This window comes from Leuresthes tenuis, unplaced genomic scaffold, assembly GCF_036924035.1.
Source record: "Leuresthes tenuis unplaced genomic scaffold, fLeuTen1.0.hap1 SCAF_18, whole genome shotgun sequence".
Classification (NCBI taxonomy): domain Eukaryota; kingdom Metazoa; phylum Chordata; class Actinopteri; order Atheriniformes; family Atherinopsidae; genus Leuresthes; species Leuresthes tenuis.
In genome coordinates this window covers 24,864,414-24,880,325 of record NW_027325372.1, presented here as the reverse complement: position 1 = coordinate 24,880,325, position 15,912 = coordinate 24,864,414, and positions in this window count along the sequence as shown.

Genomic DNA, 15,912 nt, shown 5'->3' with positions numbered 1-15,912 from the left:
TGACTAGAGGGTGGTTACATAGAGTTTAAAGTATGGTTTAAGGTTGGTCACTGAAACTCTTTCGTTGAATATGAAAAGTCGAGACTCGAGGAAGAGTTTGATAGAAGCAAAAAAGGGGGGGAAAGTGATAAATACTTGCAACATAGAGGAAAACCAGACGGACAACATTGGAAAACATAGGAAAACATGGATTTAAAAAGATTTCAAAATTGCTCAAATTACTCAAAACACAAAGCAGAAGCTTTGATTTTTTTTCTATAGGTGTTTTTAATCCCTTTTGTCATCCACCTTTTCCTCTCTTATGAAGTCATCGTGGACAGTAAGTAACATAAAGACCATCAAAGGAGTGGCATTGAAAATACTTGTACTACTAATTAAGATTATGCAATAAAGCATAGGATCAAGTCAGAATACCTCTCAGCTGTAAAACCAAGGCAGGATTCAACAATTCAACAATGCAACAACGTTTAACAATGCCATAGTTTAGGAGAGAGGAAATGGGAACTTGATGCTTACAGACACTTAAAATAAGGGAAATGCAACCTCAAAAGAACATCACATGACAAATTACACAGAGCTATTTTTTTCCCCCAAAACTGCCAAGATGTAAAAGGAGTATGTGAAATACTACACATCATGATTCAATAAATATCAGTAAATAACTTTAGCAGCAATAACTTGAAGTTGAATCATTTTCTGTCAGTCTCACATTGTTGTGGCAGAATTTTGGCCCACTCAGCTCAGTAGAGGTCCAACCACTGCATTTCAGTCTGCTTCAGGTCTGAACTTTGACGCCACCTTTCGCAACATCTTCAGTCTTCTGTTTTTTCAGACATTCTGCCGTAGATCTGCTGCTGTGTTTGGATCATTATCCTGTTGATGACCCAGTTTCAGCCAAGCTTTGGCTGTCGGACAGATGGACTCATATTTGATTTTAGAATACTTTGGCATACAGAAGAGTTGATGGTGGACTCTGTGACCGCAAGGAGGCCACAACAATGCCATCAAAAGCCCACAAAAACATCAAGCATCTGTAAACCTAAGTTAAGAACTGCTATATCTCAGGCCCCGTGTGCTCTAGGACAGTTTCAGGCTTGGCAGCGTGCATATCAAAAGTCACATAGTTTTAAAGTTCACAAACTCCTCAAACCTCAATGATCCAGACCAACAAACCAAAACCTCTGCTTTTATAGAGGTGCTCACGCTTGTTTGATGATCACTTCATCAAGTGCCTTTTATTCCCAGCGCACAGCTGCTACTTACCCTCCTAATTATATTGAAACAGTAAGAGTTTTTCACACATTTCTTCTACATTTTGACATTGTTTTTGTAAATAAATACTAACAATGTGGAACATGTTTTGTGTTTTTGTTCAATAGATGTTTTAGTTTCCTAATTTTGAAGACCCCATTATGACCAGGTTAACTTTTGTTATGTGAAACCTTCAAACTGAGAGAGGATGAACTTACTTTTTCACATGAGTGTGCACAGAGAGGTTAAAGGTTGCTGACTGCTGCAGACGTGCATGTTGGGATTTTGCGGATATATGCTACCACTAAAGTCTTTTGCGAGGTAAATATGAGACCTCATTCTGCATGACATCATTGACACAGAGCGTGTGTGTGCTTGACTGGCCTGTCTGCAGCCCAGATCCGCCTCTTATCAAAATGTTGTTTGGCAGAAAGTGCAGTAATCAAACGTTTGAAAACTCTGACCTCTTCTGGCCGTTTTGTGGAACTACAGCACATGACTTGCATAAGTATGTAGACTGTACAACACAGCACGCATCAGCGACACAATCTGCCACCTTCTGGGCTCGTGAAGCTCCTGCTACTGATTGTAGGCACTTAAAGATGCTGGAACACCTTGCAACAAACACCCATAAATATTAAAAAAGTAACTAATCACATATCGGAACAGAGGCAGGGATTTTTCAACCCACAGAATTGTCTAAACCCTGTTTTAAAAATAACAGAAAACTGGTTTGTTTTTTCCCCAAAATCCTTTTCCACTCTTGTTTTCAGTAATTCAAGAACATGGCATCAAGGCCAGAGCTGATAGTGAAGTAGTTCAACTAATTTTTAAATCTTGTACAGACCTTTATGCATTTGTTTCATCACAATTCGCATTCCTTCATCACAGAGCTCTGCAACATGCCATTTTCTCCCTTGTTGGATAATAAAGGTTATTCTAGTCTAGGTAAATGCATGTGCCCTTTCTTTGCCTGGCATTAGGAAGTAAACACAGAGCTGCTGCCTGCTTTGAGAATAGCAACCAACGGCATTCCCAGTCTGAAATTGCTTTTGTTTTTTTATCTGAAAACTGATGAATAAGTCTCGGCGGGAGGAACTGCTGGGCATGAAAGAAAAGTCAGACAAAAGCGACCCTGCCAGTGACCTTTCGCACAGACCAAGACCAGTCTTACCCAGACAGGGTTTCCCAGACTCTTACTGCATTTAATTATAGCATGCATTTCTAAATTTGATTGCAGACAGTTTTAGCTAAGTAACCCCAGCATGGAATGTAGCTTTTATTGTTAAAGTGTCGGAATATCAAGATTCAGGGGAAAGGGAAATGTAGAGCTTTTATAGTTCAGCTGTTGACAGCAATATGCTAAAAGTATGCATTGTCAAGGCTTTTCAACTGTGAAATTTTCCCACCAAGAATTCAGCCTTTTATTAGCCAGAGTCTGCCTTACGATCACACTTTTGATTTTTCTCTTACCCATCTCTCACCTCAGGTCTTAACCCATTAAGACCTGAGGTGAGCCCCAAGAGCAAAGTCATGCATTGCTCCGTGTGTTAATGGGATAAAATGGAGGCCAGGATAGTAAAAGTCTCAACTCCTTAGCAACTGACTGTATGTTAGTTTCTATAGTCGAAAAGGTTGTACGTTGTTAGAAAAATTAACTAACAGACAACGGTATGAAACCAAGAAATCCCTCAGAGGTCTCAGAATTTTACTTGCAAGGGGAGAACAACACACGAACCTTCTCTCTGCAGATTCACAAGAGTTCTCCAACGAGTGGTTGCCTCCCTTGCTCTTTTATTAGGTGACACACACACACATACATACAATCCCCTATGTGCCCAGGTCTGGCTTATCTCCTTAGTTTGGAGGCATCTCCTTATTTGGGGTGCTATAAAGATAACAATCAGTGGGGATACAACATTCCTTCTTCGAACACAGTTCTCTTTGTCTCCCAAATTCTCCTTGTGAAGTTTTGATATGAAATGGCCTCTTTGGCTGTGACTTTTATTTAATGATAATAAGCAAACTTTTCTGACATACGTTTAACTTCTAAGAATTTTTCCTGAAATGATGTCAATGATTTCATTGTTTGCCAGCTCAGATCGGAACAGCTGGTGAGTCTCGTCAGCGTAATCTTTACCTGGTCAGAGATGATCGATGATGCTGCTATTTTTCAAAACAGGTCGCCGTGTAAACTATTTCGTGGAAGTTTTTGAAAGTTTCCAAAATTTCTATCAGTATTTTGTTATTCACGTCTCTGAATACAAATGAAAAATGGCAATGGATTAGCTGCTTATGACAAAAACACAAAGACGAGTAAAGGTTGCCTGTCAATCACAGGACTAACAGAATTAAAGAAACAACCATCCACATTGTGACCTGTGGAGGGAGCTGGAAGTTGGAAGTCAATTTGGATGGAATGAAACCGCAAAACAAATGCCAACCAAATACCTTCTCCTCAGCAGCTGAGAGAACTCTTGGTCATCCTATCCTGGGGTGATCCTCATGATCCCACAGGTGAACATGAAAAAACATTCAAACTTGAACATTTCTGGACTGATTGACCCATATGTGTTTAAGAAATGATAGACCGTTGTTCCTTCTTTTTTTTGCATTGTTGAGAAGCTTTTGCAATTATATATACGAACAGTTCGTAAACACAACTCAGATGCATTAGGAAGGAAAGAAGTTAGAACAAGGGTTAGTGAAAACCAGACGCTTCAGGTGACAACCTCATGGTGAAGATCATGACGCATATGCATCGTCCACCTTTATATAAAAAGATGAACGACATGACATCCAAATATATCTCAGGAATGGGTGCTGGCATTTTGGGCTGATGACATCACTTGCCACCAGAGTCCTGCTCCTACCCTCTTGAAAATGTTGAACATACAGATCATACAATCACTGTACAATCTACTGTTAACATCATTCCAGCAACCCTGTACAGTATACAGCAGTAAATCAGACTCACTACCATATAATAGATCCTTGAAAATACTTTCACATGACCTTTTATGTGCCTGACTGTATGAGAGACGTTTTTTTCCTGCCTTACAAGCTGGAATAAAAATGGATCACTGAAGGGGTTTTTATGAATTAATTCACACACAACATGGGCACTACCTTAAGGTACAAAAAAGAATAGACCTTTATTGATCCCAAAGGGGGGGGGGTTAATTGTTGATTTATTTTCTTAATTCTCTATTCTAAGTTGTGATACAAACAAGAACATGGCCAATTTTGTTTCAGATCGCATGGTTGAACATCTATTTTGATGGATTTTTGGCCCAGTTCTCAAGAAAAAAAAAACTGCACCAGCTCCTACAAGCTGGATGGGTTCTGTTTGTGTGGAACACTCTCAGTCACACCAAAGATTGTCTGTCAGATTGGCAGTGTGGGTTTTGATTTGAGGGTTTAATTGTTTACCCTTTAATCACTTGAGTTTTGCTTGAGTTTTGCAGTGTTTCCATGGCCTTACCAATGAAAATATTTCCACAACACCATGCTGCGCCCACCATGCTTCAGAGTGAGGATGGTGCTCACGAGGTGATGAGAGACGTTGGGTCTGGGTCAAAAAAGTTCAATCTCATCTGATCAACATACCTTCTTTCACATGTTTGGGGAGTCTTCCAAATGCCTGCTGGTGAATTTCAAGTATTCTTTTTTTTCCTTCCTTTGAAGCAAGATCTGTTTATAGTGCCCATTTCCACCAGTCCAGCTTTCTTGAGTGTACAGTTTAAAATGATGGTGTAGACAGACACTCCTAACTCAGCACGAGGCTTTGTAGCTCCTTCATGGACATCCATGGGCTCTTTTTCTCTCAAATTAATGCTCTTGTTGCATGTCTGTGAGTGTTGGTGGTCTACCCTTTGTTGGCAGGTTTGATTTGGTATCATATTTTTTAAATGTTATATCTACATTTGGTCCATTGTGAGATATTCATGTTTGTTTATAGATCTTTTCAAGCCCAAACTTAGTTTATAATTCTTTATCTGTTCTACTTTCTGCATGGTTCTGTACATATCTAATTATAGCAGCCTGATAATCAGACTATTTCTCAGAGACTGTCACATCAAACTGTTCCATAAGTCTTAGTTTCAACATGCATGGAAATATCCCATCGTGGGTACATTTCTTCCAAACTGAATCCTTTTCCAGTCACCATTGTCATCATGCGTGGACCTCCCTCATATTCAACTAAGAAACAGTGAACAAATAAAGGAAATCTGCATCTGTAGACCCTCAAAATGGCTTCTAAAAATATACAAGATAGTCTGACCTTTATAAATAGTAAATAGGATCTGCACAATACATGTGCCATTTGATTAGTTACACCCATGTCTTCAAATCTATTATTAGTGCACAATATTATTTTTAAGCTTTTGACTTTAATCTTTTTAAGGTGTGCATTTTCTGCGACACATTTAGATCGTTTGACCATAACATTTCTTCAGAATGAGAAGGAAAGGTGCTGATTTCAGGTCAGCTCACTCAACTGCCTGTGAATTTTTAGAACTTAACAAATGTATAGATGTCTGACAGAACAGCAGGAGCTTAATGTTGTGCTGCACTCACAATCATAAATCAGACACCGCAGTCCTGCGACTTTCTGAATTAAAAATCTAAATCTAATGTTTGTGAGAAAAGTCAAGCTTGTATGCTCTTTCCTGTGCACCAACACCTTAACTGCAGCTCTGTACATGATGTGTCTCCCTGCCTTTATTTTACCTGGTGCAAGCATAAATTGATAAAGTATATACGTGTTTTTTTCTCAAATAGTGTTGAATCATTTCAATGGTTAAATGGATAAAAAGTGAAAGTCATTGTATTCATATCAGTTGATGTTTTATTGTGACAAATAGCATGACTCATGATTAATCCCAACCACATAGTTTTTCATGCCCTACTAACCAAACACAAACTACACTCAAGCATGCACACAAACACACAGAGATAGATGCAATTTATCTTCAGTGTTAAGTTCTGTCATAGTTGTCTAACCTTCCTGGAGACTGTGTTAGGTCAGTGATGTGGTAAAGGTTTAGCTGATGTTGCATTAATGATCAAAACTATAATGCTAAAACGTACAATTTGATAGATCATTATACATTTATGTCTGTAGTCTGGAAAAACTATTTTTTCTGTACCATGAATTTGGAAAGTAAATCAATCTAATTGCTAACCTAAATACATTTGGCTTCACTTGTTTCTATGTAGTTCATATTATTTTTCTTTTCTTTTCTTCTTGCTTCTCATCTAACCATAAATGTTTTGTATTTGTCAAGTCACTCAATGAATATTACCAAAACTGGCTGTTTCACTTATTCTGCCAACTGTCTGCAACGTTGCTCATTTTTGTGCAAGGCTGCACTCAGAGATGTTAGAAATACACTCATTTAAATTCCATTTTATTTGTATAGTGCCAAATCACAAGTCATCTCAAGCCTGATCAAAGAATTGTCTTTGGGAAAGCACTTGCCAGAAATGGGAAGGAAAAAAACAAACTCCTTTATTAACACAAAAAAAATTCCTGCTGAACCTAATTCAGGGAAGTCAACCATTGTCCTTGACTTATTGGGGTGGTCAAGGCCAATGTGGGCCTTTCCTGCATCTTTGTACAGTATGGCCACTGATATAAGACTAAAATGAGGCCTAATGAAATCCTGATGGAAGTTTAAAAACTTTCCACTAGCGGCTACTGATCTGGCTGCAGATAAATTGGCTCTGGTAACTGACAGACCTGTGTTGAGAAATAAGAAGCTGTTGACGCATGTATCCAGTAACCCACCTGGTTAACTATGTCTAGGCTGGTCCATCCTAGCAACCCAATGGGATAGGCCATTGGTCATTAGCTAGCTTCGGGTAACAACTGGTATGATGAGGCGATTAGCTACTCTATTCTAATATGTTGTTGAAGATAAACCATATAACTGGATTCTTTTTAATGATTTCTTGGTGGATTGGATCTATGAGAGGGTAGGAGGGAGTGTGATGCTGTAGTGTCGCGAGATTGTGTGAGACTATCGGCAGATTCAAACAAGGCGCGCCTCAAACAGAGCAAACAATATAGTAAGATTATAATTACGCCAATAACTACTGTTTAAATAAATATATTATCGGTTGAAACAAAAACAAAACACTGGAGTACAGTGAAGAAAGCCTGGAGAGCCTCACGGATTTCATCGACGAGTGTTTTGACAGGATCGTCATGGGGAAAACTAACCAAACCCCAACTGCTAGCACCAAGGCTTCAACTTCAAAGAAAAGTCGTAATGAAGAGTCACCCGGAGCGACGTCTCCAGCTGGTAATGATTCGACGGACATTTTAACATCGATCGATAACAAATTATCCAGCTTCGACGCCCGTATGTCTCTGTTGGAGATTCTACACAGAGAGTTCCAGGCATTACGGGAGTCGATGGAGTTCAGCCAGCAACAGGTGCAGACGCTGGCTGCAGAAAACGCAGCCCTCAGAGGATCGGTGAAAACACTCACCGAAGGAATGAGCCGGATCTCTGATGATAACAAGAGGATGAAATAATCAATTATTGATCTCCAGGCTCGTAGTATGAGGGACAATCTGGTGTTTTCTGGAATCCCGGAGCAGGCAGACGAGGATCCTGAACTCGCAGTGAAAAACTTCATTCAAAATCAATTGAAACTTCCAGTAGAGGTAGTGAAAAACATAACTTTTCACCGAGTCCACCGCCTGGGAGGGAAGAGACCTGATGCCCGCCGACCGAGACCGATTGTGGCCAAGTTCGAGCATTTCCAACAGAAGGTCCAAGTGAGGGGCCGCGGCAGGGAGCTGAGAGGAACGGACTTCAGCGTCAACGACCAGTTTCCCAAAGAAATCCTGGAAAGACGCAGGGTTCTGTTCCCCATCCGGAGAAAATTCATGGAAAGAGGCTCCCGAGCTGTCATCGCGGTGGATAAGTTATTCATCAACGGGCAGCTGTACCGCGACCAGGAAACCACTCCTTGGCTCTTCTAAACTCCAGGTGATCTGTATTCGTTAACTTGTATGAATAATTTCACTGTAGATGACATATAAGCAAGATGAAATAATCTATCCAATTCACAGTTATCTATCAAGGCAAAATATATAACTCACTGCCAGTCTCACCAGCACAGGATGTATGCAGGTCATATGTGTTTATTTGGGTATGTTTTTTTGTTTTTGTTTTTTTCTATCTCACACTTCCACTCTTTTTCTATTCTGTCTTTCTTCCCCAACCCGCTGCGTTTCCACCTTAATAAGTAATGTTAAGAAGCACGGCGCACATAGAGTTTTGAGCAGAGCACATCATCAAGTTCCACACAGCATCGACAGCGCAAGTACATATTGTAGCAAGCTCATACTGACAACTGAAACACCAACAATGGCATGTTCATGGAAGCATATATGCACACACACGCACGGGATGCTTTTAGCAAGCATCCAGCACTCACTGCGTTAGTCTGAGCATGTCCACGCTGATGTTTATCTCATGGAATGTGCATGGAGCTGGGTCCAGGGAGAAGAGATTAAAAATCTCCAATAAATTGAAGGATTTACAGGCGGACATTGTTTTATTACAGGAGATTCATTTATCAAAGACTGTAGCTGATGTTCTCACCACAGCACAGTTTCCTCATGTGTACTCAGCCTGTTACAACTCCAGACAAAGAGGTGTAGCCATTCTGATAAATAGAAGAGTAAATTTCACCGTAAACAACACAGTTCTAGATCCAGAAGGTAGATTTCTAATAGTTAATTTATCTATTGAAAATATGAATTTATGCATTGCAAATATATATGGTCCAAATGTGGATGACCCCTCATGTTTTCACTCTTTTTTCACTTCACTCTCTGATCACTCAGATAACACACTCATCATAGGTGGGGACTTTAACATGGTATTAGACTCAGGAGTAGACAGACTCAGAACTTCAGGAAGTCAGCGAAACTGGCAGTCCACAAATATTGTTAAACAGTATATGAAAGATTTTGGTCTTTGTGATGCTTGGCGCTACCACCACCCCACTCTTAGAGAATACACCTTATTCTCACCGGTACACCACTCATATTCAAGAATAGATTATTTCTTAGTTAACAGTTCCTTGTTGAGGGATATTTCAGACACCAAAATCCACCCCATCACTATCAGTGATCACGCTCCAGTTTCTATCACACTGAAGAATAACAGAGTTACACCACCAGCTAGGAATTGGAGATTTAATACATCATTACTAAAAGACCCTGATTTTATTAATTATTTCAAAAGGGAATGGTCTGTATATTTAGAAAATAATGACCTATCAGGAATGTCAGCTTGTACTCTTTGGGAAGCCGGAAAAGCAGTTATGAGAGGCAAAATAATCTCTTTTTCATCAAATAAGAAAAAGAGGGAAAGTTCAAGAATATCAGATTTAGAACTCAGGATTAAATCATTAGAAATTGTGTACAGTACCTCCAAAGAGGAACACACACTGAATGAACTAAGAAAAGCTAAACTTGAATTAAACAAAATTATTGATAAACAAACACAGTTTCTAATACAAAGACTTCGCTTGGAGAACTTTGAGCACGGCAATAAATCTGGAAGGTTCCTAGCTAACCAACTAAAGAGAAACAAAGAGAAAACAACAATCACTTCTGTTAAAGACTCAAAAGGAAATGTCACCCATGACCCCGATGTAATCAACAATGCTTTTAGGGGCTTCTATAAAACCTTATATTCATCACAAAATGATCCATCAGACAGTAACATAGATCAGTTTCTTAGTAATATCAACCTTCCAAAATTACAAACCGAACAGGCAATGGCTCTGGATTCACCTCTTTCAATAGGAGAACTCCATGAAGCCCTTCAACATATGCCTAGTAACAAAGCCCCGGGACCAGATGGTTTTCCAGCAGAGTTCTACAAAGAATTTTGGACTGTTTTGGCACCTGCATTTCACAAAATGGTATTACAAGTTAAGCAGAATGGCAGATTATCCCCACACATGAACTCTGCTAACATTATCTTGCTACAGAAACCAGGAAAAGACTCCATATTTCCATCCAGCTACCGCCCAATATCTCTAATAAATGCAGACCTCAAAATAATTTGTAAAGCCCTTGCCAAAAGAATAGAAAAAATAACTCCACTTATAATACATCCTGACCAGACAGGTTTTATAAAGGGTAGACATTCATCCACTAACACTCGCAGGCTAATTAATCTCATAGACTATTCTAACATCAACAACCTGGAAACCACAATAGTCTCTCTAGATGCAGAAAAAGCATTTGATCGAGTGAACTGGAAATTTTTATTCGCAGCATTAAACAAATTTGGGTTTGGATCACACTTCATCAACTGGATAAGGATATTATATAGCTCCCCAAATGCGTGTGTCAGGACAAATGATCAAACCTCTCCAAGCTTCAGTCTGCAGAGAGGTACAAGACAGGGTTGCCCACTTTCTCCCTCACTTTTTGCTATTTTTATTTAGCAGCTGCTATCAGACAAGATAGAAATATTAAAGGCATCCAACCCCAAAATATTGAGCATAAAATAAGTCTTTATGCTGATGATGTTTTACTTTTCCTTCAGAACTCTCAAACGTCTCTCACTCACACGATCACACTCATAAATAAATTCTCAGCACTTTCTGACTACTCTATCAATTGGTCTAAGACCACAGTTCTGCCCATTAACTGCAGGGTCCAGAATATACCTGCGATCACTTTACAGTCAGGAAATATTAGATATTTAGGCATAAACATTTCCTCCAGGCTCTCAGAGCTAACAAAGCTAAATTATGTGCAATTATTAAAGACAGTCGAGGACGATCTATCTCGTTGGAAATCCTTACCTATATCACTTATGGGGAGAGTTACAACCATTAAAATGATGATACTACCAAAAGTTAATTATTTGTTCTCAATGATCCCCATAAAACCATCTGCTACTTGGTTTAAGTCACTAGATTCATGCATCTCCAAATTTCTGTGGAAAAACAAACCACCACGTATTAGTTTAAAAACCCTACAGAAGACCAAGGACTGTGGTGGATTAGATTTACCTCATTTTCAGCACTATTCCTTAGCCAATAGGTTACAGTATATATCAAAATGGTTTAAACCTAGCCCAATAGATGAACCATGGATAAATATAGAACAAGCATTGTGTGATAATCTGGAAATCTCTGACCTCCCACTTATTAGTCAAAACGTAAAAAATCACAAATGTTTCAAAAGCATTAACATCAGCACCTCTCTGACAGCCTGGTGGGAATTTCTTAAAATAACAAAGTCTTCAATTGTCCCATGTAAGCTTACACCCATCTGGAACAATCCTGACATACTGCAAAACAAAAAAATGCTAAACTTTACTCTGTGGAAGATCAAAGGAATCAAACATCTGGAACATATAATCCAAAATGGACATTTTATTTCATTTGATGAGCTCATATCACAACACGAGATAGGCAGCAATAAATTCCTAGAATATCAACAACTTAAGTCTATAATAACAAAGAAATATATCCTCCACCAACCAGACTTACAACTCCCGACTAGGGTAGCAGAATTTCTAAGCATCTGCACCCCAAAACTACTATCAAAAATATATAAATTATTGTCTAAAATAGATGAAACAATGTCTCTTCCATCCTCAAAATGGGAGGCAGATTTATCCATTAGTTCTAGTCATAGCTTCTGGCCACAAATATGTTTGAACACCTTCAGAATGACTCAGAATTCTAATTTACAGCTCATACAATACAAAATCCTTCATAGAAAACACTATACAGGACAAAGGATGTTCAGGATGGGTCTAACACACTCAAACATCTGCTCACATTGCACAGATAACACACCTGATGATTATGCACACGCTTTGTGGTTTTGTGCGCCTGTCCAGAAGTTCTGGCTTGAAGTCTGTGAGGACCTATCAACATGGCTAAAGTGTAGCATCCCTGCATGCCCCACACTGTGCATACTGGGTGACTTAGACAACATCAACATGGAAATGAACTCAGCACACATGGTTCTCACAGTGTTATGTATCGCAAAGAAAACTATTCTCATGAACTGGAAAGCGAAGAACAATCTGTGTATTAACCAGTTTAGAAATTTTCTTTTAGACTATATTAGCATGGAAACAATGTCTGCCTCCTCAAAACATCAATTGGCTGAATTTAATTCTCTCTGGTCCCCTCTGATTAGCTTTATCACATAGTGGTGGTGGTGGGTTGCTGTCCCGTCGCTCTGGGCGGTTGGGTGTGTGCTGGGGGGGGCTGTGTGGCTTCGGGCGTCTGGTGGTCTCTCGGGTCGTGGGGACCGGGTTGGTCATTGCTGGGGGGGACTGTGTGTCGGGCTTGGAGGGCAGTTTTGGGGGCTTGCGGGTGGGACTGTCTTGCGGTGTGGGGCGGGGTCCCTTAGGGGCCTTGGGGTGGTGGCTGCTGGCTCTATGCCGGGTGGCCGGGCCGCTCTGGCGTGGGTAGTGGTGCTGGGCCTGGGCCCTGGTGGCTGGGCGCTGCCTTGCGCCTGGGGGGGGGCCCTGCCTGTGACTGGGGGGGCTGGGTTACCCTGGACGCACCACAGTATGGGTGGGTTGGTGCAGGTCCTGGTGCCAGGCTTGTTGCTCTGGGACCTCCAAGGTGTCCGCAGATGGTTGTTTTTTTTTTTTTTTTCAGGGTGTTGGGGCATGTGGTGGGCGGGGCTCTTTGGGTATGTAGGCTGCCCAGAGGGCTGCGCTCCCAGTTCTATAAGTTTGGCTGCCCCTCAATTTTAATTGCTCACTATTAGAAAATATTGTAGAGCCAGAAGGGTGAGGGGAGGGGTCTTCTTCCCACACCCCTGTTTCCTGGTTGCTGCTCGGGGCGGGAGGGGCCAAGAGGATTAATTAATTGTTCTGCTGGTTCGGGGTCTGTGGTGGCTGGGGGCTGCTGGCCCCCTGGTGTGCCCGCTGCACTACACCCCAGCGGAGTCGAGGGAGGGAGGACGTGTGGATGTGTGGGACGTGAAAGTGTGTGTGGTGATGATTGGGCCTGGGTCTGGCACTTGCTGTCGCCTGGCCTGCCTTTGCTTCTCCCGATGGGGGGGGCGGCGTTGCCTCTCCCCGTTGCTTGCAACTTCACCCACCTGTGGGCACGTCTTGACTCCCAGGGCACTTGGCCAGGGGACTGGGGCAGGCGCTGACCCACTGTGTGGCTGTCTGGGGCACTTGGCCCTCCTGGGTATTGGGTGGGGCCTCTGCCGGGGGGTTTGGGGGCGCTCGGGCTCCCGGGGCCCGGGTCCAGTGCACGGCCCATGTCTGGGCGGCTGGGGCCTGGCGGGGTCGGTGGGCTGTTGCCCCTGGCTCCCGGAGGGCCTCTGCCCTATGCTTATGGGGGCTCTGTCCGGGGGCTTCCTCTGCAGTCTTCTGGGTGGATGCGTGGTTGTCCCTGCGGTGGGCTTCCTGGGTTCTGTGCTCCGTGGGGGCTGCTGGTGGCCTGGGTCTTGTGGCCCTCTCTACCTCCTTCTGATTGCTGGGGGGGGCTGTGGATTGTGGCTCTGTACACTTATACACTCATAACTAAGCACGGTTATCATGTAGGACCTGTGTCATGGGTGTTGCATGTTCACACACACACACACACATTTATTAGCCCAGTAGCATGGTCGCTAAGCAGTTGATGTGTTATCATGTCGTCTCAGGTCATCTATATTCACAGCTGTGTTGTATGCGATTGCCGCTTCTTGTGCTTGTTTTTGTTTGTTTGTGTGTTTGTTTTTTTCTCTGCTTGTCTGCTTTCAGGTGCTCCTGGTGGCGCTATGGCTGAATTCCCCTCAGAGGCCATGGATTGTTGTCTGTTTTGTTTTTTACAGGTGTAGCAGTTGGTTGTCTGTTTTTTGTTTCTATTTTTGTTCTGTTTCCCCTTCTTTCCTCTTCTTCTTTCCTTGTCGTCCGGTTCAGTTCTATTACATCTTATATATTGTAAACAGAAATAAATAAATGGGCATCAAGGGGAGCTTTACATTTATAAAACTTCCCTTGGCAAAGCAAATCTGTTTAGCATCAAAGGTATTCAGACTACAATTCTGTTGCCATAATGCTGAACAGGACAAGGAAAAAAGAAAAAAAAAAAAAAGGATCTATGACAGCAATATCGACACCAACAAAGTGAATGTGGTTCTCAAGTTGGTTATCTTTAAGCTGGAAAGTCAGAAATTCCATGCCCAGGAACTCAATGTGGCCTTGGTCAAAACATTCATTATTGCTCCCAGTATGTTCAACTGTAGAGAAAAAAAAGTGTTTATATAAAGTTCAAAATATATATAGTAGCCTATGTCTATGGATAAGTATATATTTGTATGTTTGTTTAAGTCAGTGCATGACTGTATTATGTCTTGCATTCTTTCTCATGTTTTGTTCATGTTCAGCACGTTGGGTTTATGTGCAATAGATAAATAGACAACTTTATTAATCCCTTTGGGAGGTTCCCTCCGGGAAATTGAAATCTCCATCTTACTCATGCTTAGCACTGTTATATACAGAAATGTACAGAATATTGAAGTGTGCTGTAGAGACAAAGTTGCCAGTGGTATTGCTTATACCAGGGTTTCTTACTGTGCAGACGCCTCCATGTTGTTATTCATCTGTAAATTGCTTTGGATTAATTCATCTTGTATATGACTTGATGTAAATGTATATTTTCTGTTTATTAAAAATCAAACAATTAACAACAGTTCAGAAAGTATATAAAGTGTACTTAAGTAAATTGGCTGGTATCTAAAGCAGCATTTAGAGAAAGTCTAGTATGGTTCTCTCCGTGTGTCCTCATGACCAAATGTGGCCCTGGAGATGGATGGCAATTTTCAGCACTTCGTTTGTCTAATTTTTGTCAGCATCACAACTATGAAAGATGCAGTCAGGAAGTTTGACAGCTGTTAAGTTGAATTCCAACATGGGTGCGGCCTGAGCCCTGTGTGGTAGCTGGTATGATCACATCACAGGATCATCTTTTTTTCCCATATTAAGGCATGAAGTTGCTGAAGAATAGTGAAACAGAAATAAACAGACACATGAGCTATTTTTGGTTCCTGAGGTAGTCCTGATAGTGCCTACACTTTCCTTGTGTCATCCTAGAGGAAACAGGAAAACCAATTAAGGTCATCACTGTGGACACAAAAGGCTTCATTGTGGAATCAGTTTCACTCAAACATTAGACAACACAATGCCAAGCAATTTTCAAAAGGATATTCTGGATGACTCATAATGACTCTGACCCTCAGTTCCTCAGTAACAGTCATCATTACAATACATACGGAACATGCCCACTGACCGAGCTGGCCATTGTTAACTTTACAAGCTGATAGCAACAGATTATGCTCTATTTTGTGCTTACAAACCTTGTAGCGACATGTGTGAATTAATTATTCATGAAACACAAACTGAAGGATGTACTAATAAACTGCTGATCACTGCAACTATTACTTCTTTTTATGCTGGTAGCCATGTTTAATTTTTTTTAGGTTGGTGGTTGGTGAGATTCCTCCGACTTTCTAAGTTGAAAATTCAACCTTGGGGTAGTTCTAGTTCAATTTTTTCAACAGAGAACTTGTAACTTCCAAGTACAGAATGCACCATTGGGCCACGGCATTCTACCAAGTGAAAACATCTTAAGAGTTGCGAAAGA